The sequence below is a fragment of the Hemitrygon akajei genome, chromosome 5, assembly GCF_048418815.1.
Source record: "Hemitrygon akajei chromosome 5, sHemAka1.3, whole genome shotgun sequence".
NCBI classification, from domain to species: Eukaryota; Metazoa; Chordata; class Chondrichthyes; order Myliobatiformes; family Dasyatidae; genus Hemitrygon; species Hemitrygon akajei.
Genome location: NC_133128.1, coordinates 41,725,530 through 41,749,778, shown reverse-complemented (window position 1 = coordinate 41,749,778; position 24,249 = coordinate 41,725,530). Strand labels below are relative to the sequence as shown.

Here is a 24,249-nt window from a genome sequence, read left to right as displayed (position 1 = left end):
GAAACCAGCAGGTCATTGACCATATGTGCCGTAGTTGGGTTTTTTGGACACAATGCTGGGTAAACTGTTGGAGGCTGCCACAAAAATGTAAATAATTTTCTTTATACAAGACTGGATCATCAACTGCACACTAAAAATAGGCCACCTGGGCAACACAAACACCTATATCAGGATGATGTTCATTGACTATAGATCAGCATTTAATACCATCATTCCCACAATCCTGATTGAGAAGTTACAGAACTTGGGCCTCTGTACCTCTCTCTGCAATTGGATTGTTGACTTCCTAACTGGAAGACCACAATCTGTGCAGATTGGTGAGAACATATCCTCCTCACTGATAATCAACACTGGTGCGCCTCAGGGGTGTGTGCTTAGCCCACTGCTCTACTCTCTCTATACCCATGACTGTGTGGCTAGGCATAGCTCAAACAGCATTTATTGATGATACAACCATTGTTGGTAGAATCTCAGATGGAGATGAGAGGGCGTACAGGATTGAGACATGCCAACTAGTGGAGTGTTGTCGCAGCAATAACCTTGCACCAAACGTCAGTAAGACGAAAGAGCTGATGGTGGACTTCAGGAAGGGTTAGACAAAGCAACACATACCAATCCTCAGAGAGATCAGAAGTGGAGAGAGTGAGCAGTTTCAAGTTCCTGGATGTCAAAGTCTCTGAGGATCTAACCTGGTCCCAACATATTGATGCAGTTATAAAGAAGGCAAGACAGCGACTATACTTCATTAGGAGTTTGAGGAGATTTGGTATGTCAACAAATACAATCAAAAACTTCTAAAGATGTACCGTGGAGAGCATTCTGACAGACTGCATCACTGTCTGGTATGGGGGGGTGGGAGGCTACTGCACAGGACCGAAAGAAGCTGCAGAGGGTTGTAAATTTAGTCAGCTCCATCTTGGGTACTAGCCTACAAAGTACCCAGGACATCTTCAAGGGGTGGTGTCTCAGAAAGGCAGCGTCCATTATTATGACCTTCAGCACCCAGGGCATGCCCTTTTCTCACTGTTACCATCAGGTAGGAGATACAGAAGCCTGAAGGCACACATTCAGTGATTCAGGAACAGCTTCTGCCCTATGCCATCCAATTTCTAAATGGACTTTGTACCTGTGAACACTACCTCAGTTTTTAAATATATTATTTCTGTTTTTGCATGATTTTTAATCGATTCAATATATGTATATTGTAATTGATTTTACTGATCTATTATTTTTCCTCTTCTATATTATGTATTGCATTGAACTGCTGCTGCTAAGTTAACAAATTTCACGTCACATGCCGGTGATAATAAACCTGATTCTGATTTTGAGACCCCTCATCGGGTCCTTATGAACGGTCTCAGCCCAAAGCTTCGGCTGTCTATTCCCCTCCATAGATGCTCCCTGACCTGCTGAGTTCCTCCAGGATTGTGTGTGTTACTCTGGATTTCCAGCATCTGCAGAATCTCCTGGGTGTATCTAACTCCAGCTTGTATGAGTACAAAATTATACACACAATGTCGCATGATCTATTAGAGCAATAAAAGGAAACAATGAACCAGTAAGTATTGAGCCAATGTCTCAGATATAACAGATGAAGCCAGTAGAAAGGATTATTTCACACTAACATTGATTCTGATATAATGCACTGAATTTGATATAATATGCTAAACTGGCCTTTTCTGATCTGGCGCACCAAGACAGTGTTTCGGATATAATGCACCAGACTGCTGCTTCCAATGTATAGAGTACCAGACCGCTCTTTTTGATATACAGAACAAGTATCTCTGACAATGCTTTGTAAATCAGTACATGCAAGAGAGCACATCAGCTCAATACCTCTGAAATACTATCCTACGTTACTAGCTCCAATGTGCTCAACAGGTACCTCTGGTAAAGCATTCTCAACGAGCACTTGAAGTAATGTATTAAACCTGTATTTGAATGGAACGGTATGATAGATTGGATAATGTGATACAGCACAATAAACTAGAATGATTAAAATAATGGATTTGATCTTACTGGCTAACACCGAAAGTGGCCACCAAAGTTTAGCCATTTAAATTGCAGTTTATACAGGAATTTGCCACGTGCAATGCTGAATGCAAAGCATCTGATCATGAACAGACCCAAATTTCGATAGGGATAGCTGTTAGATGCAAAGGGAAAGGTAAGATATTTTGTCTAATTTTAATTTGCTTCAGGTTGACACTTTTAATTTATTGTATGTTTTGTTGGTTATAATTTTGTAGAATGATTGACTGACTTTTATAATCATTACTTTTTAATTTTAATTGTTTCTAATTCTCTCTGACTGTCAGAGGCATTTAAAATTCCAGTCAGCTTTTCACATCAGGCAAAGCTGTGAGTGGCACTTTTCCATCTGGCAAATTGTCAGGGCATTTTGCCCCGGCATCTTTCTAACTGTGCGCGGGGAGTCAGGGATGTTTGAGCCAGTGAGGTTGGCAAACAGTAACTGGATGTGGTAAGTACAGGTGTGAGAGTGGGTGGGGTGTTGCAGTGGTAGGTTAGGGTAGGGAACTGGGTCAGAAAGATTTGACTCAACATACCAAACCAGTAAATGTATGTTACATATTGAACTGATACTTCTGATCTATTACAAAAGTGTATATTGTTTTCTAGCAATACCAAAATATAGTGGACAATGAAGATGTAACTATACATGTTAATACAGCAGTAGATTTGATCCCAAATGCATATTATTTTTACTTCTGCAGTATTCATACCTACTATGACACATAAATCATGATCATTTATCTTTTCTTGTGGAGAAAAAGTGTGATTCACAGTGGATATGTTAAAATCATAGCCAATCAAAGGTGAATTAGTTGGCAAGCGCATACAATATCATGCTTGTGAAAGTGATAATGACAATTCTTAAATGTCTTAAACGCACATAATCTTTGTACAGATAATAAAACTAATGTTTTTTCCATTAACATGTTAAATGCCTTTGATAACATGTCAGTGGAAGAACGCTATTTATTCTGTGTCACTTCCCAAAGTATTTAGTTCCTAATAGCCACCATGTCAGTTGACAGTTTAATTTGCTAATAAACTGTATTTCAGTTTTTCATTTCAAATATAAGAGTAATTGCACAAAATACTAGAAGTAAACAAAATAGTTTCCTCACCTTGATCAAAATGCTTTAGGTAGCCTCATGCACAGGATTTACTCTGTTCAGTTTTTGACTGACCCAGTGACTCAAAATGGGTGCAAAATTAACCTGACTCTAAAATGCTATCCAAGGCCACAGCTCGAATGTTTAACTTGTTTACAGATTTGGCTTCATCCAGGTTTTGCAGCCAGTAGACTTTGCTGTACTTTTCTGTTTTTGTGGTCTGAGTGATGTGAATCTTGGCAGCAAACTGGAAAAAAAAATCTATGAAGCTTCAAAAGTTACTTTAAGAAGGCAATATCTTTACACAAACAGTGTGTGCAGGTTCCTTTTAAGACCGTCAATCACATCACCAATTTTCCAGCAGATAATTAGATTCAATGTGCATGGTTTGTCCATTTATAGAGCATAGAACTGTACAGCCAGGAACTGCCTGTGCCAGCCATTGTGCCAGCCATTATGCCAGGTTAAACGAATCCCATCTGCCTGTGCAAAGTCTTACACTTCTCCATTCCTTGCCTGGTCGTGTGCCCGTCTATGTGCTTTGTAAATGTTACTGTGGTATCTGCTTCAACCAATTCCCCTGACAGCATGATACAGGCACCTACTAGTGTCTGTGTAAAAATAAAACTTGTCCCATAAATCTCCATTAAACTTTCTCCCTCTTGTGTAAAAGCTATACCCTCTAGTATTTGACATTCCTGCCTTGGGGAACAGACTCTATTCATCCTGTTTATGCCTCTCATAATTTTAAATACCTTTGTCAAGTCACCCCTCAGCCTCGGATGCTCCAGAGAAAATAATTCAGATGTATCCAACCTCTCCTTGTAGCTATTCAGGCAACATCCTGGTGAACTTCTCTTGCACCCTCATGTGCTTCCTGTAATGTGGCAGCCAGTACTCCACACAATTCTCGAAGTGTGGCCTAACCAAAGTTTAATGCAGCTGCAATGTGATTTGCTGAATTATGTATTCAGTGCCCCGACCAGTAAAGATAATCCTGCTGTATGCCTTCTTTACTACCCTATCAATTGTTTCACCACTTCTAGGGAACTATAAACTTTTATCCCGAGATCCTTCTGTACAGCAATGTTCTGTAAAGTCCTGCCATATACAGCATACTTTCTTCGTACATTTGACTTATAAAATTCCAATGAACTTTGGTATAAGGCTTGACAGAAAAGTACACTTGATGACTGATAGATAATTATCAATGCAAACTAAAATTATTACTACACTAATCTGATATTACAATAAAGGAGTTAATTCATTTATAACGTATGATTTTAAGAAAATAAAGGAAGGAAAAATGCACTTAAAAAGCATTAAGTAGAAGATATTATGGGCAACTAATATATAGAAGTAATCCTGCCTGTGAAGTTGCCAGTAATCTATTTCTGAGTTCATTGCTTAGACAGGTTTCTTCATAGGTTGACACATAATTTGGGAGCTCACAAAATTCTTGGTATTTTTAACTGTAAAAACCTTCTGTTTGTAGCCGAATGATGAGAGAAGCTGTTGAAGAGTTTTTATTGTGAAATATGGCCTAACTCACCATTATAAATAAATAAGAGTTGAGAAATTGCATAAAAACTCAGAATCATACTCTGAACAAAATACAGTATTTTATCTGTGTTATAGTTAATAATTTCTGTTGGGGAGTAGTAGTATATATGAATTAGATTTAGAAAGCTACTGTGCAAGTACATCTTGTAACAGGCCAGCAAAATGTCATTTAAAAGCCAAAAGATTTAACTGAAGATATTGAACACGATGTATTTGTTTAAATGAGGTCTTTATTTGCTGAAAGTTGCCGGAAATTGAAGACAGTAACTGTACGTGGTATTTATCACAATAGCCTTTGATTTTAAAATATAGTTCTTTTGTAATTCATGTTTTATTCTTCTGCACAGTACATTGGGTAAATTGGGATGTGGCTGTCATAAAAGCACCTAAATTTTATTGAAATTCAATGCACTAGTTTAAATATTTTGTGGCCCTTAGTAGTTTTAAAGAGCGAAAAATTCACCATTTTAAAGACTGACTTTTTTCTGTGCACGTGGCAATTTAAGTGAAGTCCATTGAGATCTCCTGATCCATGGTTGACATATTGCTCCATTGTTGTGTCATGAATAAGTTCTTCTGAGCGCACAAGGTCTTAAAAGAAGTTTGTATGATGTGTGGAATTTTGGTTTCATTTACTTTTTTCCCTTAAGAAATTCCAGGGAAAGAGCAAAATTAATCCTGCAACGCTAATGGAGTACAATAGCCACACTTTAGAATGAGCCTTTGGAAACATATCAACTTCAAATTTAATTATCAATCAAACATACATGAATTCAGCCGAATGAAACAGTGTTCCTCTGGGGCCAGGGTGCCCCAGCAAGAATGGTTGAGTTTAGCATTAATAGAAATAGAATCAAATGATTTTGCGACAGTTCCGTGTTTTACTTTACACTACTTTAGGTCTTTAGGAACAGAAGAGCTTGGTCACAGGTCATTAGTCTATATTGCAGCTGGGGTCCAGCTTCTCCCCATCAAGCACACAGTGCAGATTACACCCTGACTCAGGAACACTGAGTTCATGTCCAAGGTCACATCCGTGCCTGGACAGTGAATCCATAGTGTCACTTACACACACAATGTTTCCTTTTGATTTCTGCATTATCTTGTGCAATAATTGCTGTCGTATTGCATTGGTCGTAATGCAGGTACAGTCAGGGCAGTCTGTCAGATGCAAAGTGGCTTCAGGTGTCCACTGACAGAATGATGTTGCACAATTTGAATTTGGTTCCAAGTCTACAAGAGTGGAAGAGCAGGCTGTCTGTCCAGCCATTCGACATGATCATGCCTCAAGTACTCCTCTGTGCCAGTTCCCCAAAGCCCTCACTTTATGAAATGATGTGAAACATAGTTCTTTTTGGAATTCTTGCGCTAATCGAATTTTGCACAGAGTGCCCGCAATTCCAACTCTTTCCGAAGACGAGCAGAGTGATACACAAGGCACCTGATCAGCTTACTGTGGATTTTTTTCTGCTTAATTTGGAAAGTTATTTATGCAGTTATGCATGGGTGTTTTTTAGGAAACACCAAAATCTGTAGGTGGGAGAATCATCTTGATTTCATTTGTGACTCATTTATGGACACCCATGATAACCCAATCAAGCACAGTCAGTGAAGAATATTTCCATATGAAGCCTCCCACTAATGCATCCCACCCACAACCCACCCTACGGATTTCCCAATGTGACAGCTTGTTATCTTTTAGTAATTATGTCACTTGTTAGAACTTTCAAAAATACAGAATATGTACTTTGATGATACCAAATATGGATATACCTCCATAAGCTGAATAGTTATGTTAATCAGCCTGTGTTATTAAAACAATGCTGTTTTATGATTTTTAAAAACACCATCTTTCAAAATAAATATATTCAAAAAATTTTTAGCATCCCTTTTCTTTAAAATTATGTGCTTGTTGCAATATTATCAAGCTATATAATAATCTGCTGTGGGAATTTAGAACACACACAATTTCCAGTTTCTTTAGGATTCAATTGTTAAAATTATTACAGTATTTTTGAAACATCTTTCTGACTTGTTTGACTATAATTTCTGAAAGATTGTTTCAATTGTTTCTTAGGTTTAATTTTGCTTGATCTACATTTCATTTAATTCTATAATCCCAGGAATTACCTTAATTTCACAGTTCTGAAGCAGTTTATTCATCAAAACGATGACTCCTTAAAAAATCAGCTTTAATGTTTTTTCATTAAAGATTGATGCTTCTCGTACTATTGGTTGTACTTTAAGTTATCTATCTTAATTCTGTTTAGATTTGTCAGGCGCCAGTGCAAAGAGCCACACTTGAAGTATGTTTTCTACTTTTCTAACCACATTTCAAGCTCCTGTACAAATTACTTCTTGCTAGTGTTATTCTGAATATTTATTCTTCTATTCTTCTTTATGCTAATTATATTTTAAATTCTGCAACATCATTACTAATGGTACAGCAGAATTAATGCCCCACAGTACCAGAGACCAGTGTCCAGTTCTGACCTTGGGCACCGTCTGTGTGAATTTTGCACATTCTTATCATGTCTTTGAGATTTCTCAGAGTGCTCCAGTCCTACTTTGTTAAGCCATACAGACGGCCTCTGTAAATTGCCGTAAGCAAATAAGTGAGTGGTAGAGTGTTTGGGTTTGGGAGGGTGCGGGTGTGGGTAAGCAGGAAATCAGTTGTTTGATAGGGATGAGAGAATAAAATTGGGATAAATGTAGGAAATGTGTAATTGATTTTCGGTGGGCTGCAGAACCTGCTTACATGCTGTGTCTCGCTAAAACTCTGTGGGTTCCTATGCCGTTTAGACTATTTATATTTGCTGATTTTCTTGCATTTCTTTGATGAAGTACGCTGAGTTCCATGTCCAGGAATCATGTGCGTCTCACAACTTACCAGGTGTTATTTTGACACAAGAAGGTGGCTATCACAATACTCACTTTTCATGTAATTTCCATCAAATATCATTTCTGTGTAAGTGGTTGCAATAGAGTGTGACGTCCTAATTCCTCCACATTTATGAGTTTAGTAACACTTTGATGGAAATGTCTTAAGCTATGTTAAAATTCACTTAGTTTTTGAGGTTTGGGAAAACTACAAAATGATCTGTTTTTGCAATGTGAAAGCATAGGACCGATTAGAAAAATATAAAATTTCCAGAACTGTTTCCTTTATATTTCTAATGGCCTCTTCAATATTTAAAATAAAATTACTATTGTTTTTCTTTAAAATAAATTGAATGTACTGTATGTGATTATCATTGATGCTATTAAGATTATTTAATTACAGAACAGTCAGTTTGGTTGGTAAATTTCAATACTGGGTCACATTTCACGGAACTGACCCCTGCTTGTGGCCACCCACTGAAGCTGCATCGACCAGTGTGACTTTTGGGCTCTTTCCAACCTTGCCACTGCGTTTGCTCTGAAATGCTAAGTGAGCTGCGAGTGGTGACAGGCTACGCCAGTGCAAACTGAAACCCTTACTGCAGTCAAAAGCCATTTCATTGCTCCCAAACATCTCCGATGATTGGACATCCAGGAATCGTTATAAAGGACTTAAATCATTTTAAAAACAAATAGAGCAGTAAACTAATTTTCCCTCCAATTGATGAATCCTACAAAAAAGCTCATTTTGTGCTGAAGATGAGGCTGTAAATGCAGGATTAGGCCATTTGGCCCATTGATTTGATCTGCCATTCCATCAATGCTAAATTATTATCCCTCTCAACCCTCTTCTCCTACCTTCTCCCCATAACCTTTGATACCCTTACTAATCAAGAACCTATCAAGCTCCACTCTTAATATACCCAATCACTCAGCCTCCACAGCTGCCTGTGGCAATGAATTCCACATATTCACCACCCTCTGGCTAAAGAAATTCCTCCTCTTCTCTGCTGTAAAAGGACATGCTTGTATTGACAGTTCTTACGTCACCAGTTATACATTGACTTATCTACTTGATATACATTAAATAAAATAAAACCACATAAATTAAAGTAAAATAGACATATTTCATTTTCAGAGAAGATCAGCAGCCCCATTCAAATGATTGGGCCACTGTTGATGTACCAGATGTGGCTGGTGTAAGGCTAGGAAGACAAATGAAGAATAGGTGATTAGGTGCTGAGCCTGGGATAGAGGGAGCGATCAAATATAGCCACCTCAGATCTCCAGTTGATTCCCTCATTCTACACTGCAGTGCACTGACATTGCAGTTCAGAATATGCTGGAAATCAGCTTTGCAGATAATCAACAGTATGGAGTTGTCGACTAAGCAGCTGCCCATCTGATCCATTCCAAGTGTCAACAGCAGAGCCATGCAGACTAATTTGGAATTGAAAAAGCATCTGGTACTTCCCCAGCATATATGATGAATAAACTCTTCTCGGGCATCCAGCTTTATTTGCAACTTGGAATTGTTTATATAAGAAAGCAAAGTTTGTAATAGGCAATGAAATAATGGCAAATATGACTTTAAAATATCATGAGATGCAGCAATATGATACAAGCTTTAGAAATGTTATATAACCAATCAACTTTTCCATTCTTTTCGCAAGAATATCAATGAGTATGATTTACCGAAGTAACAAATTTTTTTTAACCTTTTAACATTAGCTATCTTTGAGAATTGATTTCACATTACTTCATAAAATTAAGTTGATTTTTAATTAATTCTTAACTGTTTACGATCAGTAAAGCTTTTCATTTCAATCCATTTCTTCTACAGTTATTTTTGTATTACTTTCTCGAACCTATGCAGTAGGGCTTTTCAGACGTGGTATAAAGGAAATGTAAGTTTGAGATTCTGACAAAGATCTTCGGAGTTCTTGTTCTAATTAAAGTTATTATCGTTACACGTTGGTATATCAGTATAATCGAATCAAATTTTATCAAGCACAGGAACTCCCATGAAAGGGATACGTTGTTTGTTTGTTGGCAATAGTACATATCTGTGTGCACTAAATATATAGCAGACAGACTTCTTCTGTAACAAAACTACCTGTTTATCTTTGATATAAAGGGTTCATTTACAATGGAAAATTGTGCAGTGAAATGCACATTTTAATATCTGTACTTGGTATCCAAATTCAGCAAGATCACAAAAGTTTATAAATATAAAGTTTTTTTTTAAAAAAAGCTTCTTCTGGTTAACAAAATGATCTTGATAGGTAATATCTTTTACTTATTCCACATTTTGATTTATGTTATTAACAGAAGAAATTTTATTTTGATAACCTTAAGTATGAACAAATGTCAAACAATGAAATTTACACATTTATAGCAAAATTAATTTGTTACAAATACCACATGTATTGTAAGAAAACAATTTTAGTATAATAGCTTTCACTATTTTAATCCATAAACATAATTACAGTGAGATCATTTTAATATTTTATTCCCTTAATGAACATAAAACTTCAATAAACTGCACCTCATTACATGGCACTTTCAGGTTTGGTAAATGCCATCCAGACAGAAATTAGATGGATGTTAATTTCCCTTATAGTGCATGGACTATGTAATTCAGCTTAATGAAGCTTTTGAAAGTGCGAAGAAATGTAGTAGAATGCAGCTGTAAATTTCTTGGATGAAAATGTAGGTGGTATGATTAGTAGATTTGAAGACAACACAAAAATTGGTGGAGTCATAAAATATATTGTCTGAAGGTACAGAGAGACATGGATCAGCTGGAAAATTGGACAGGGCAGTGGCAAATGGAAGTTAATCCAGACTCGTAAGAGTTAATGTACCTTGGGAGGTCAAATTCTGTTAGGACATATAGTGGAAATGTCAGGGATCTGAAGAGTGTTGATGTACAGGTGATGTTGGAGCACATGTCCACATTTCCTCATACGAGACAGTACAGGTTAACAGCACAGTAGATTGGGGCATTGTGTATTAGGATTGAGATGTCATATTGCACTTGTGCAAAATATTGGTTAAGCTGGTTTATTATTGTCATATGTATTGAATTACAGTGTAAAAACTTGTCTTGCATATCATTCATTCATTACACAATGCATTGAGGTACTACAGAAAAGTGATTAGAGAACGCAGAATGAAGTGTTACAGTTATAGAGAGAGTGTAATGTGCAATAACATAATGAGATAGACTGTGACATTAGGAGTCCAATTTAACAAACTAGGGACTTGGTCAATAGTCTTGTAACAGCACAGTAGATGTCCTTAAGTCCGGTGGTATATGCCTTCAGGCTTCTGCATCTTCTGCTCACTTTGAGGGGGGAGAAGAGAGAATATCTGGGGTTATTGTCGTCTTTGATTATGCTGGCTGCTTCCCCAAGACAGTAAGAAGTGTAGACAGAGGCCAAGGAAAGGGGGCTGGGTTTCATGATGCACTAAGCTGTGTCCACAACTCTTCACAGTTTCTTGTGGTCTCAGGCAAGGTGGCTGTCATACGAAGCTGAGAGACATCCGGATAGGATGCTTTCTATGATGCATTGATAAAAAAGAAAACGTTGAGAATCAAAAAGGACATAACTGATTTCTTTAGCTTCCTGAGGAAATAGATGGTGATTTTCCTTTGCCATGGCATCTGCGTGTTTGGGCCAGAACAGGCCTGCAGTGATGTTTGCTTTGAACCCTCTCAACCTCAGGGAGTAGAGTAGGGACTAAGGACAGCTTGTGGAGCACCAGTGTTCAGGATAACTGTGGTGGGTATGTAGCTGCCTAAGTTTACTAATTTACTGAAGCAGCTCTATAAAACTGTGGCTAGGCCACACGGAGTACTGTGTCCAGTTCTGGTCACCTCACTATAGGAAGGATGTGGAAACATTGAAAAGGTACAGAGGAGATTTATCAGGATGCTGCCTGGTTTAGAGAGTATGCATTATGATCAGAGATTAAGGGAGCTAGGGCTTTACTCTCTGGAGAGGAGGAGGATGAGAGGAGACATAATAGAGGTGTACAAGATACTAAGAGGAATAGACAGAGTGGACAGCCAGTGCCTCTTCCCCAGGGCACCACTGCTGGGTACAAGAGGACATGGCTTTAAGGTAAGGGGTGGGAAGTTTAAGGGGGATATTAGAGGAAGGTTTTTCACTCAGAGAGTGGTTGCTGCATGGAATGCACTGCCTGAGTCAGTGGTGGAGGCAGATATACTAGTGAAAGTTAAGAGACTACTAGACAGGTATATGGAGGAATTTAAGGTGGGGTTTATATGGGAGGCAGGGTTTAAGGGTCGGCACAACATTGTGGGCTGAAGGGCCTGTACTGTGCTGTACTGTTCTATGTTTTATGTAGTCAGTCAGTCAGCAAGTCAAGGATGCAGTTGCAAAGGGAGATGTTGAGTCCCACTTCTAGAAGTTTGGAGGTGAGTTAACTAGGAATTATTATATTGAAGGCAGAGGTGTGATCAATAAACAAAAATTGAATGTAGGTGTCCACTGTTCAGATGTTCAGGGCTAAGGAGATGGTGTCTAGACCTTAGTCAACAGAAAGTGAACTAGAGCTGGAGGTAATGTGTGCCATGCCTAGCCTCTCGAAGCTACCAGGCATTAAGGTATGTTCAGGGTGGGTGGTGACATTCCAAATCCCCTTTACTTGAAAATGTTAGAAAGCATTAGGCTCAGCAGGAAGGGATGCTGCTCGACTTCGTCTGTAGCCCATTATTGTAAGCAGAGCCACGCTTGGACTCAGTTTTGAACTGGCACTGTCCCTTGGCAGACCTGGTAGCTTTACAGAGTCAGATCTTGATTTCTTGTATAGGGTCATCTGATTTGAATGTGGCAATCCTAAACTTCAGTAGGCAGTGGATCTCCCATTTAATCCGAGTTTCCCAGTTTGGAAATACCTGGATTGTCTTCTTTGGTACACAGTCCTCAAAACACTTGTTGACAAAGTCCTTGCTAGTGGCAACATACTCAACTAGGCTGTATATGGTGTTTTTGAACATGGACCAGTCTACTGACTCAAAGTAGTCGCATAAAAGCTCATCTGTGTCTTCAGACCAGTACTGTATGACTTTCGGTAATGGATTCTTCATGTATCAGCTTCTGTTTGTACACTGGGGTAGGGAGCATAGCTTGGTTGTCTGATTTACCAAGATGTGGGTGAGGGGTAGATTGGTGGTGTCCGAGGTGATCACGTAGCAATGGTCAAGGGTGTTCGGACTTCTGGTGGAACAGAAGATATGTGGAAACATTTTGGTAATCGACTCTTGTAGCTGGCCTGGTTGAAATTAGCAGCAAATGAGCACAGCACCTTTTATGCATACTTTGAAAGGGAGAATAAATCTACACCTCTGCAAATCCCTGCAGCATCTGCTGACCCTGTGATCTCTGTCTCAGAGGTCAATGTCAGAACACCTTTCAAGAGGGTGATGATGTATCTCGTGGGGCTCTGATAACCTGTGCCAACTAACTGGCAGGAGTGTTCAAGGACATCTTCAATCCCTTACTGCTATAGTCAAGAGGTTCACACCTGCTTCAAAAAGGTGACAATCATATCAGTGCCCAAGAAGAGCAGGGTCAGCTGCCTCAACAGCTATCGTTGCACTCATATCTACTGTGATGAAGTGCTTCGAGAGGTTGGTCATAGCTAGAATCAACTCATGCCTAAGCAAGGTCCAGGACCCACTACAACTTGTTTGTCACCACAAGAGGTCTACAGCAGATGCAATCTCACAGGCTCTCCACTTGGCCTTAGATCACCTGGACAATAGTAATACTTACATCAGGAATGGATGCTGTTTATTGACTAGAGCTCAGCTTCAATACAATCATACCCTCAGTTGTAATCAAAAACTCCAAAACCTGGGTCTCTGCACCTTCCTCTACAAATGGTTCTTTGAGATCCTCACTGGGAAACCAGATTGGAAGCAACATCTCCTCCTTGCAAACAATCCACACTGGTGCATCTCAAGGATACATGTTTAGCCTGCCACTCTAGTCTCTCTACACCATGATTGTGTGGATGGGCACAGTTCAAATGCCATCTATAAATTTGCTGATGACACAACTATTGGTGGCAGAATTTCAGATGGTGACGAGGAAGTGTACAGGAGTGAGATAGATCAGATGGTTTGAGTGGTGTCACAGCAACAACCTTGCACTCAATGTCAATAAGTCCAAGGAATTGATTGTGGACTTCAGGAAGGGGAAGTTGAGGGAGCACACACCAGTCCTCATTGAGGGATCAGAAGTGGAAAGGGTGAGCAGTTTCAAGTTCCTTGGTGTCAACGTCTCTGAGGATCTATCCTGGGCTCAACATACTGATGCAATTACAAAGAAGGCACAACAGTGGCTATATTCCATTTGGAATTTGATTAGGCACACACAAGTATTTATGGATGTACCATGGGGAGCATTCTAACTGATCGCATCACCGTTTGATATGGAGGAGCCTCTGTGCAGGATCGGAAAAAGCTACAGAAAGCTGCAAACTCAACCAGCTCCGTCATGGGCACTATCCTCCCCAGCATCAGGGACACCTTCAAAAGGCGATGCCTCAGTAAGACCGTATCACCCAGGACGTGTCCTCTTCTCATTGTTTTCAAAGAGGTACTGGAAGACACACTGAATGTTTCAGGAACAGCTTCTTCCCCTCCACCATCAGATTACAGAATGGACAATGAGCCCACAGACACTTCCTTAGTACTTTTTCCCTCTCCTTTTGCAATTTAATTTATTTTTTATATGTACTTCTGACTGTAATTTATAGATTTTAATACTATGTGATCACGATATGTGCCAGTGATATGAAACATGATTCTCCTTCTGATGGGAAATATTAAAATTATAGAGTATGTGTTTGTATTACTTAAATAAGACAAGGTTTTGAGATTTTCACCAAGACGCAAAATTAAATGGCTTGTGTAGTTGTTGTGTTTTCGGAAACTTGCTATTGAAACAAGACAGGGAGACTTTCACAATTGTGGAACCCCCTAAATTGTCTCATAACAGTGATGAACAGTATGATGTGAGTCACTGTGGTCATGTGTGAAGTGTCTGACAATTTCCACACGATGACCAATTATCTGTTTTTGTCATGTTGATTGAAGAATAAAGAGCCTGACGTTTGCGTCATGGGAACTTTTGCCCTCGAGAGGGAGAACAGGACTCTGTTTAGATTCACAGCATCATACAGCATAGGTTATGGCTGAAAACATTTTTCCTCAGATACCCTTGAAGCCTCTTGTACCTCACCTTATACCTATGCTGTCTGGTCTTAGATTCTTCTGCTATGGTTCTTACTCTCTAGCCTTATTTAGCTGAAGGATGGCACCTCTGACTCCTCAGCATTCCCTCAGTCTCACTGCTGTTTCAGCCTGAATTTTTGTGCTTAAGTATTCGGACTGGAATTTGAAGATGCAACCCTCTGAAAATGCAAACAGTAGGGATATGATGACACCGTTAATGAGAGAATTCTTGCTGTAGATGTTTCTATTGAACATTGAACTTCAGAACTCTGGATGAGAGAACATGTTACAAAAGGAGAGGGTGAGCGAGTTAAAGTTTTTCACTTTGGAGTGACAGGATGAGAGGCAATTTGATAGAATTGTGTAAGATTATAAGTGGTATAGATAGAGTGGACAGACAGCACCTTTTTCCCAGGGTGATAAAGCTAATACTAGAAGACATCTTGTTAAGGTAAGTGCTTGAGGTGGTGGTGGAGGTTGATACATTAGGGAAAAAGGCATATAAATGAAAGAAAACTAGAAGGTTGGGCCATGTAGGAAGAGAAGGGTTAGATTGATCGTGGAATGGATTAAAGGGTTTAATACTCGAGCACAAACGTTGTGAGCTAAAGAGGCCATGCAGTACTGTACTGTTCTATATTCTATGAACTTTTGGAGAAATGAAGACTGAAGATCAGGTTGCTTGACATCTTAAGTGCCTTATGTTAGAGAAAAGATCAACAGGGTGACTATCACTAAACTGGTTAGGAAAGTAAGGAACACTGAAGGTGCTGGCTCATAGGAGGCATGAGCCAAGGTACAGCATATGGTTTCCTTGACCTCTTGGATCTGAGGATTTCTCTTCAAGTGGTGCCAGGTATCTGCAACTTTCTAGACAAAGACTACCGTGCTGGACCTGGTCCTCCTTGTAACCAGGGGTGTGAAAATGAGTGGATCATTCTACCATGTTCAAAAAGGAATGTCCAGGGTCTCCAGTTAATTGCACCAATTTGCAAAATGCAAGCCATTGGTCACCAGGAGCCAAGCAATTACCTGTGATGACTTGAACGGAACGGGGCCCTTGGGACTGCATCTCCAGCTGGCTTCTCATAGTTGCAGTGTGTCATCAGCTGCACACACAGGGCTATCTGTACATCCCCAGATCAATCAGTGGCATTCATAAACAGTAAGGGATTCCATTCGATAAACATTCAACTTGCAACCACAAGTAAAGACTCACATTAGTGCAAAGCAGTTTCACTGAAACCTGTCACGATGCTTTCACTCTGTAGCAGTTCAGTCTCCCTGGCCTCTTTCAACATGCAAGAGGTGACTGCTGGGAGACAAAGGCTACCCACTTCAAACAGCATTTCTTGATGCTGAGATACCACAAACTGACATGCCGAAACTTCTTTGCACCCCCACTCCAAACGTACGTTGGAGTTACTACCAGGCCTATTGTTCCAGAAAAGAGGGCAGAGAAAGCATCGGTTATGTGTTTGCTGTGTAGCCCGTTTCAAAACCTGCCCCTGTAGCTCAGGGTAGAATAGCAAACAAACATGCTCTGCCTTTTCATATCTGAGAAACATTCTAAAATATTCCACGTGCAAAGAACTGCACAGCTGCTCTGCAGGCAAACAGAACACATGTCTTTCTTGCAGTAGTTTGCCAGGATGTTGGTAAAGCATGAATTAGTTTCAACTACTGTGTCGGCTCAGTTAGGAACTCCTACATGTAAGTCTGAGAGGCACCTCTTGAACCTCGGGGAGATGTCCAGCTCTAGAACAACTGCATCATAACGGGAGGGATCACTTAGTGTTTTCTTTGCCTGTTAGATAGTTATTCAGGAGGTTGAGGAGCACCTCGGGGAAATTAGGCAGAAAAAACTTCTTGCAAACGAGTTCAGCCCATCGAGTCTGCTCTGCCATTCCAACATGGCTGATTTATTATCCCTCACCCTGCTTCCTCAGCACTACCTACCCTCTCTCCCCACCTATTTTTGTATCATCTGCAAATGTGGCCAAAATGCTGTCAACTCTTTCATCCAAATCATTGGCATTAATGTGAAAAGAAACGCTCCTAATACCGAGTCCTGCAGAACACCACTGGTCACTGGCAAGCAACCAGACCTCGGGAACCTCTGACATTCTCAGGCACACTGCTAGTGTTTTCCACAGTGAAGACGGATTCAAAATACTTATTAAGTTTGTCTGCCATTTATTTGTCCTTCATTATTACATCTCCTGCATCATTTTCCAGCAGTCCGATAAAACGGTTTGGATCCTATTTGATGTTATTGGCTAGCTTATCTTCATATTTCATCCTTTCTCTCTTTATGGCTGTTTTTAGTTGCCTTCTGTTTGTTTTTAAAAGCTTCCAAACCTTCTATTATCCCATTAATTTTTGCTATATTATATGTTGTCCTTGAATTCCTGTGTCAGCCACAGTTGCCTCATCCTTCCTTAAGAATACTTCATCTTTGGCATGCACCTTTCCTTCACCTTCTGAATTTCCCCCAGAAACACCGGCTATTGTTGCTCTGACATCATTCCTCTCACAAGACTCCGTAATTCCCTTTACACAGCTGTAAGACTCTTACATCCAATTTTAGCAATCTTCCTGCATATTGAGATCTCCCATGGCTAATATTGCCCTTATTACAAGTGTTTTCTATTTCCTATTGAAATTTATACCCTACATCCTGGCCACTGTTAGGTGGGCTGTATATAACTTCCATTGGGGTATTCTTTACCCTTCCAGCTTTTAACTACCCGTGAGGATTCTATATCTTCTGATCCTATGTCATCTCTTTCTAAGGATCTGATTTCAGTTTTTCCCAACAGGGCCATCCCACCCCCTCTGCCTACCTGCCTGTCCTTTCGATACAATGTGTATCCTTGGATGTTAAGTTCCCAACTATGATCTTTCAGCCATGACTTAGTGTTGCCTATAACATCATACCTGCGAATCTCTAACTGCACTACAAGATTATCTACCTTATTCTGTGTACTGTGTGCATTCAAATATAACACCTTTAGTCCTGTATTCAACACCCTTCTCAATATTTCCCCCATGTTACATTTCAACTTATCCCACTGACTGCAATTTTGCCCTGCCATCAGCTGTCCTTTCTCACTACACACTGCATCAACTTGTACGCCAACTGCCTCACCCTCAGCCCTATCACTCCAGTTCCCAGTCCCCTACCAGCTTAGTGTGAACCAGCCCCAACAGCTCTGGCAAGCCTGCTCACTAGGATGTTGGTCCCCTTTGAGGTCAGGTTTAAATTGACATTTTTGTACAGGTACCTTTCCCAGGAGAGATCCCAATGATTCAAAAATCTGAAACCTGACCCTCTACACCACCTTCCCAGTCACTCATTCATCTGTACTGTCATCCTATTCCTGCTCTGACTAGCACATGGCACTGGGAGCAATCCAGAGATGACTGCTTAGGAGGTTCTGCTCTTCAGCCTCTTCTTATACTCACTGCGCAGGACCTCGTCCCCCTTTCTACTGTGGCACTGGTGCCAATTTGCACCACCACCTCTGGCTGCTCAATCTTCTGCAGCTCTGAGGAGGCAACACACCACCCGGGCAACCACAGAATCTGCCGTCCATCCCCCTGACTATCGAGTCCCCTATCACTATCGCTCTTTCTGACTTTACCCTTCCCTGCTGAGCCTCAGAGCCGGCCACAGAGCCCCTGTTTTGCCTGCTCTGCTGTACCGTGATAGGACATCACCCCCGCAATATCCAGAGGTGTATACTTGTTGCCACAGGGCAACCCTGCACTGACTGATTACTTCCTTCACTTCTCCTGGTGTCACCCATCTGAAGCCTGCACTCTGGGTGTGACCACCTCAGTAAATGTCTCATCGATGAGGTTTTCAGCCTCCCAGATGGTCCTGAGTACACCCAGCTCCAGGAGGTTGCGAGCACTTCCTGCAGATGTAGTCATTAGGATGACCACTAGGTACCCTGTCACAGGAGGAGCATTCTGTTGCTTGAACTACCATCCTGCCTAGAGAAGTTATATCTCTGACTTCTCAAGCTTAAGTTCTAACCTGCACCTGTTCTTGCCCAAGCCTGTTGAGCCAAAGCCTGACCACTCTAATACTGGTCCACTTAAACCTCCCTTCTTTTTATTGGCCCTTGCTAAGTTACTATTCACTCAAGCATTCTCCTCTTCTGTGGACATCCCAACAGGCTCCGCTCATTTTTTCCTCAAACTGACATGTAATGTACTCAAGAAACAGTCTTCATCTCACTCCCAACAAGCCCTGCTCACTTTTCAAAACTGGTGTGTAAAGTCCATAAGAAACTGCCTCCAACTCACTCTGTGATCTCCCACTCTGCCAACTCAATATCAAACATTTTAAATTCTTCATATGCGATACAAGGTATCTGTATGTTCATACTCTAAACTGGAAAATCAGGTTCACTTTCGCATGCTGGGCTTTATAAATGTCAATTAATCTAGAAATAATTTAAGCATCCTTTAATTTCAAGATTTTGCCAAGTTTCAAAGCATTGGGAGTAACATTCACAAAATGCTGAAGGAACTTGGCAGGTCAGACAGCACCTATGGAAAGGAATAAGCAGTTGACATTTCAGGCCGAGACTCTTTATCAGGACTGGAAGGGAAGGGGGAAGAAGCCAGAATAAGAAGGGAGGAGGGAAGGAATATAAACTTAAAGGAGACAGATGAAGACAGGTGAATGGGGGGGGGGGAAGAAGTGCAAAGATGCAAGCTGATAGGTGTGAAAGGTAAAGGGCTGAAGAAGAAGGAATCAAATTGGAGAGGAGAGGGAAGAAAAAGGAGGGGCACTGGGAAGGTGACAGACTGTAAGCAGAAACGAAAGCGGGGAGCCAGAGTGAAGACCCTCCAATGTGGTAGGTGCTGCCTAGGATTTACCAACCAGAACATTCCTGCTTTTTTCTGTTATCTGTTTACGGTTGTTTTGTATTGACTCATGAATCTACGTTGTTTCCATTTAGTGTTTTTGAGTGCACCCCCACACAAGCTACACACTGCACAGATGAAACTCAATAAACCTGGGGCTTCGTGATGGAACAAGATGTGAGAAGAAATGTATTTCAGTTTTCACCGCGATCTTCAGAAACTTGACTCCCAATGATAAAGAAAAATAATTTTTAGAAGTGCCCTGATGTAAAACTGGCAGTTGCTTTTAGTTAGATTGTATCAGTTATAGCTCATTTGGTAACGTTTTCGTAGATATTACAGTCAAACCCTGGCAGTGATGCAGAGTTGGAGATGTCATTTATATGAGAGAAGTTATACAAAACCATTTAAGACTGAAGACCATAAGATATAGGAGCATAATTGGGTCACTTGGCCCCACATGTCTACACCACCATTCCATCATGGCTGATTTATTATCCCACCCAACCCCATTCTCCTGTCTCCTCCACGTAATGTTTGACACCTGACTTATGGAGAGCCTATCAACCTCTGCTTTAAATATATTCAGTAATCTGGACTCCACAGCTGTCCGTGGAAATGCATCCCACATATTTACCGCCCTCTGGCTAAAGAAAGTTCTTCTCATCTCTTCATGGATGCACCTCTACTCTGAGACTCTGCCCTCCACACATCCTCTGGGCTTTCAATATTCAATCAATTTCAGTGCAATCCCCCCTCATTCTTCTAAACTCCAGCAAGTACAGAGCCACCAAATGCTCTTCATACATTAACCCTTTCATTACCAGAATCATTCTCATAAATTTCCTCCGGACTTTCGTCAATGCCAGCACATCTTTTCCTAAATGAAGGGCTCAGAACTGCTCACGATACTTCAAGTGTGGTCTGACAAATGCCTTATAAAATCTCCGCATCACATCCTTGCTCTTGTATTCTCATCCTCTCGAAATGAACGCTAACATTGCATTTGCCTGGCTTACCCCCGACTCAACCTGCAAGTTTGCCTTTAAGGATTCCTGCTCAAGAACTCCCGAGTCTTATTAAACCGCTGATTTTTGAATTTTCTCCCCATTTTGAAAATAGTCTGCCTTTATTCCTTCTACCAAATTGCATGACCATACACTTCCCTACACCATATTCCATCTGCTACTTTGCAAATTCTCCCAACTGTCCATGTCCTTCTGCAGACACCCCACTTTCTCAACGATATTCGCCCCTTCCAACAATCTTTGTACCATCTGCAAACTTGGCCACAGACCCATTAATTCCATCATCCAATCATTGACATACAACATGAATAGAAGTGGTCCCAATACTCCCTGATGAGAAATCACCAGCAGCCAACCAGAAAAACCTCCTACTCTTTGCCTCCTGCCAATCAGCCAATGTTCTATCAATGCTAGTACCTTTCCAGTAATACTCTTATCTTGTTAAGCAACCGCATGTGGGGCACATTGTCAAAGGCCTTCTGAAAAGGCAAGAAAACAACATCTACTGACTCTCCTTTGTCTGTCCTGCCTGTTATTTCCACAAATAATTTCAACAGATTTGTTAGGTAAGATTTCCCCTTAAGGAAACCATGCTGACTTTGGCCTACTTTATCATGTGCCGTCATGTAACTCGAAACTCTGTCCTTAACAATTGACTCCAACATCTTCCCAACCATCTTTCTGTCTCCCTCCCTTCTTAAAGGGTGGAGTGACATTTGCAATTTTCCAGTCCTCAGGAACCATTCCAAAATCTAGTGATTCTTGAAACAGCACTACTAATGCCTCTGCAATCTCTTCGGTTACCTCATTCAGAACCTAAGGCAGCAATCTACCTGGTCCAAGTGACTTATCTACCTCCAGACCTTAGTCTTCCCAAACACCTTCTCCTTAGTAACTACATTCACTCCTGCTCCTTGGCACTCCTAAATTTCTGGCATACTGCTCTTGTCTTCCACGGTGAAGACAGATGCAAAATACTTAGTAAGTTCATCCACACTGTGCTGTCCAATTGCTCTGAGAAGATCCAGCCATTGCTTTTCTACCACTATCCTTGCTAGTCTCTCCTTCCAATCAATTTTGGCCAGTTGCTCTCTCATGCCTCTGTAATCCCTTTGCACATTGTAATACGGAATCATCTGACTTTATTTTCTCCCTTTCAAACTGCAGGGTAAATGAAGGTCACTGTCTTCTAAGGGTTCCTTTACCTTAAACTCCCTAATCTAATCTGGTTCATTACATCACACCCAATCTGGAACTGCCTTTCTCCTAGTGGGCTCAGACACAAGCTGCTCTAAAAAGCCATCTCATTGGCATTTTATAAATTGCTTGGCATCCAGCACCAACCTGATGGTTCCAATATACCTGCAATTTGAAATACCCCATTATGATTGTAACATTGCCTTTTTCACATGCCTTTTCTATTTCCTGTTGAAATTTTTATCCCACATCCTGGCTACTGTTCAGGACTTGTATCTAACTCCCATCAGGGTCTTTTCACCCTTGCAGTTTCTGAACTCTACGCACAGGGATTCTACACCTTCCAGTCCTACAGTATGTCACCTCTTTCTAATGATTTTGATTTCATTTTTTACCAACAGAGCAACCCCACTCCCTCAGCCTTCCTGCCTGTCCTTTGATACAATGCATATCCTTGACTGTTAAGCTCCCAACTGTGATCTTCTTTCAGCCATATTTCAGTGATGCCCACATCGTCAGTCTCTAACTATGCTACAAGATCATCTTATTCCCTGTACATACTTACAAATGTAACACGCCCAGTCCTGTATTCATCATCCTTTTTGATTTTGCTCCCATGTTACACTTCACCTCATCCCTTGACTGCAATTCTGCCCTGTCATCTGCCTGTCCATCATCGCAGTCTCACAACACTCTGCATCAACTTGTATACCAACTGACCCATGCTTAGCCCTATCGCTCTGGTTCCCATCCCTGTACCACCTTAGTTTAAACCCTTCCCAATGGCTCTAGTGAACCTGCCACAAGGATATTGGTCCTCCTCGGGTTCAGGGATAACTTGTCCTTTTTGTACAGGTCATAGCTTCTCCAGAAAGATCCCAATGATCCACAAATCTGAAACCCTGTCCCCTGCACCAGTTCAGCCCCTTATTCATCTGTACTATTATCCTATTCCTGCACTGACTAGCACGTGACACTGGGAGCAATCCAGAGATTACTACCTTGGGGAACTTGTTCTTCAGCCTTTTCCTAACTCCCTTCACTCACTGGGCAGAACCTTCTACATTCTATCCATGTCATTGGTGCCAATGTGCACCACCACTTCTGGCTGCTCACTCACGCCCTTGAGAATCTTCCGCAACCATTCTTAGACATACAGGGCCTAGCACCAGTGAAGCAACACACCGTCCTGGCTTCTCTTTCGGGGCCACAGAATCTCCCGTCCTCCCCCTAACTATTGAGTCTCCTATCGCCATCACTCTGCCTGACTTTACCCTTCCCTGCTGACCCTCAGAGCCGGCCAGAGTTCCACTGTCTGGTTACCGCTGATGTGCCCTGATTGGTCATCCCCTCAGCAGTATCCAACAGGGAATATTTGTTGTTGAGAGGAAAGCCACAGGGGAGCCCTACACTAACTGATTACTTACTCACCTGTCCTGGTAGTCACCCATCTACTATCTGAAGCCTACACCATAGGTGCCTCAACCATAAACAGCGTTGTTATTGTACTTAGCTGCTATGAATAAAGTATCGCCCAGCAAAGAGACAACGGCAGAGCAATGGCATTCAGTACCTACGGCCACCTACGCAAAATGCGGGAGGAACTCAGCAGGTCAGGCAGCATCTATGGAGACGAATAGATAGTCGACGTTTCGGGCTGAGAATTTTCTTCAGGACAGAGAAGGAAGGGGGTAGATGTCATAATAAGGAAATGTGGGAGGGGAAGGAGGCTAGTTGGAAGGTGACAGGTGAAGTCAGGTGGGTGGGAAAGGTCAAGGGCTGGAGAAGAAGTAATCTGATAGGAGAGGAGAGTGGAAGGAGGGGACACGAGGGTAAGTAATAGGCGGGTGAGAAGAGATAAAAGGCCAGAGTGGGGATGGGGGGGTGGAGGGAAGAATTTGCTTACAGGAAGGAGAAATTGAAATTCATGCCATCAGGTTGGATGCTACCCAGACAGTATATAAGGTGTTGCTCCTCCACGCTGAGGTGGGCCTCATCTATTGTATTGCAGTTATAATCACGGACAATTTAGTAAACTTTGTTTCATGCTTTTCTTGAACTGAGCTATTTGTAATAACTACAGAAATAATAGAAGGATTGTCCGTAGGACACCTTCTACTCATTTTGCTGCAGCGAAGCACGGCAGTGACTCTGGAAAAACAACGTGAATCAGATTTCCACTACTTCTCTGCTGATGTCACGAGAGGTGCTGAAGCAATCAAAAAAACAGTGATTCAAACAAATGGTTAAAAATACCCTTTGTTTCTGTAATGTTTATGTAGGC

At 41.1% G+C, this 24,249-nt stretch overlaps 1 protein-coding gene across 1 annotated transcript in view; it reads left to right on the top strand.

Annotated features, from left to right (window-relative positions):
- Positions 1–24,249, top strand: part of cd247 (CD247 molecule) — a 107,508-nt gene that overhangs the window by 23,574 nt on the left and 59,685 nt on the right. The window lies entirely within an intron of this gene.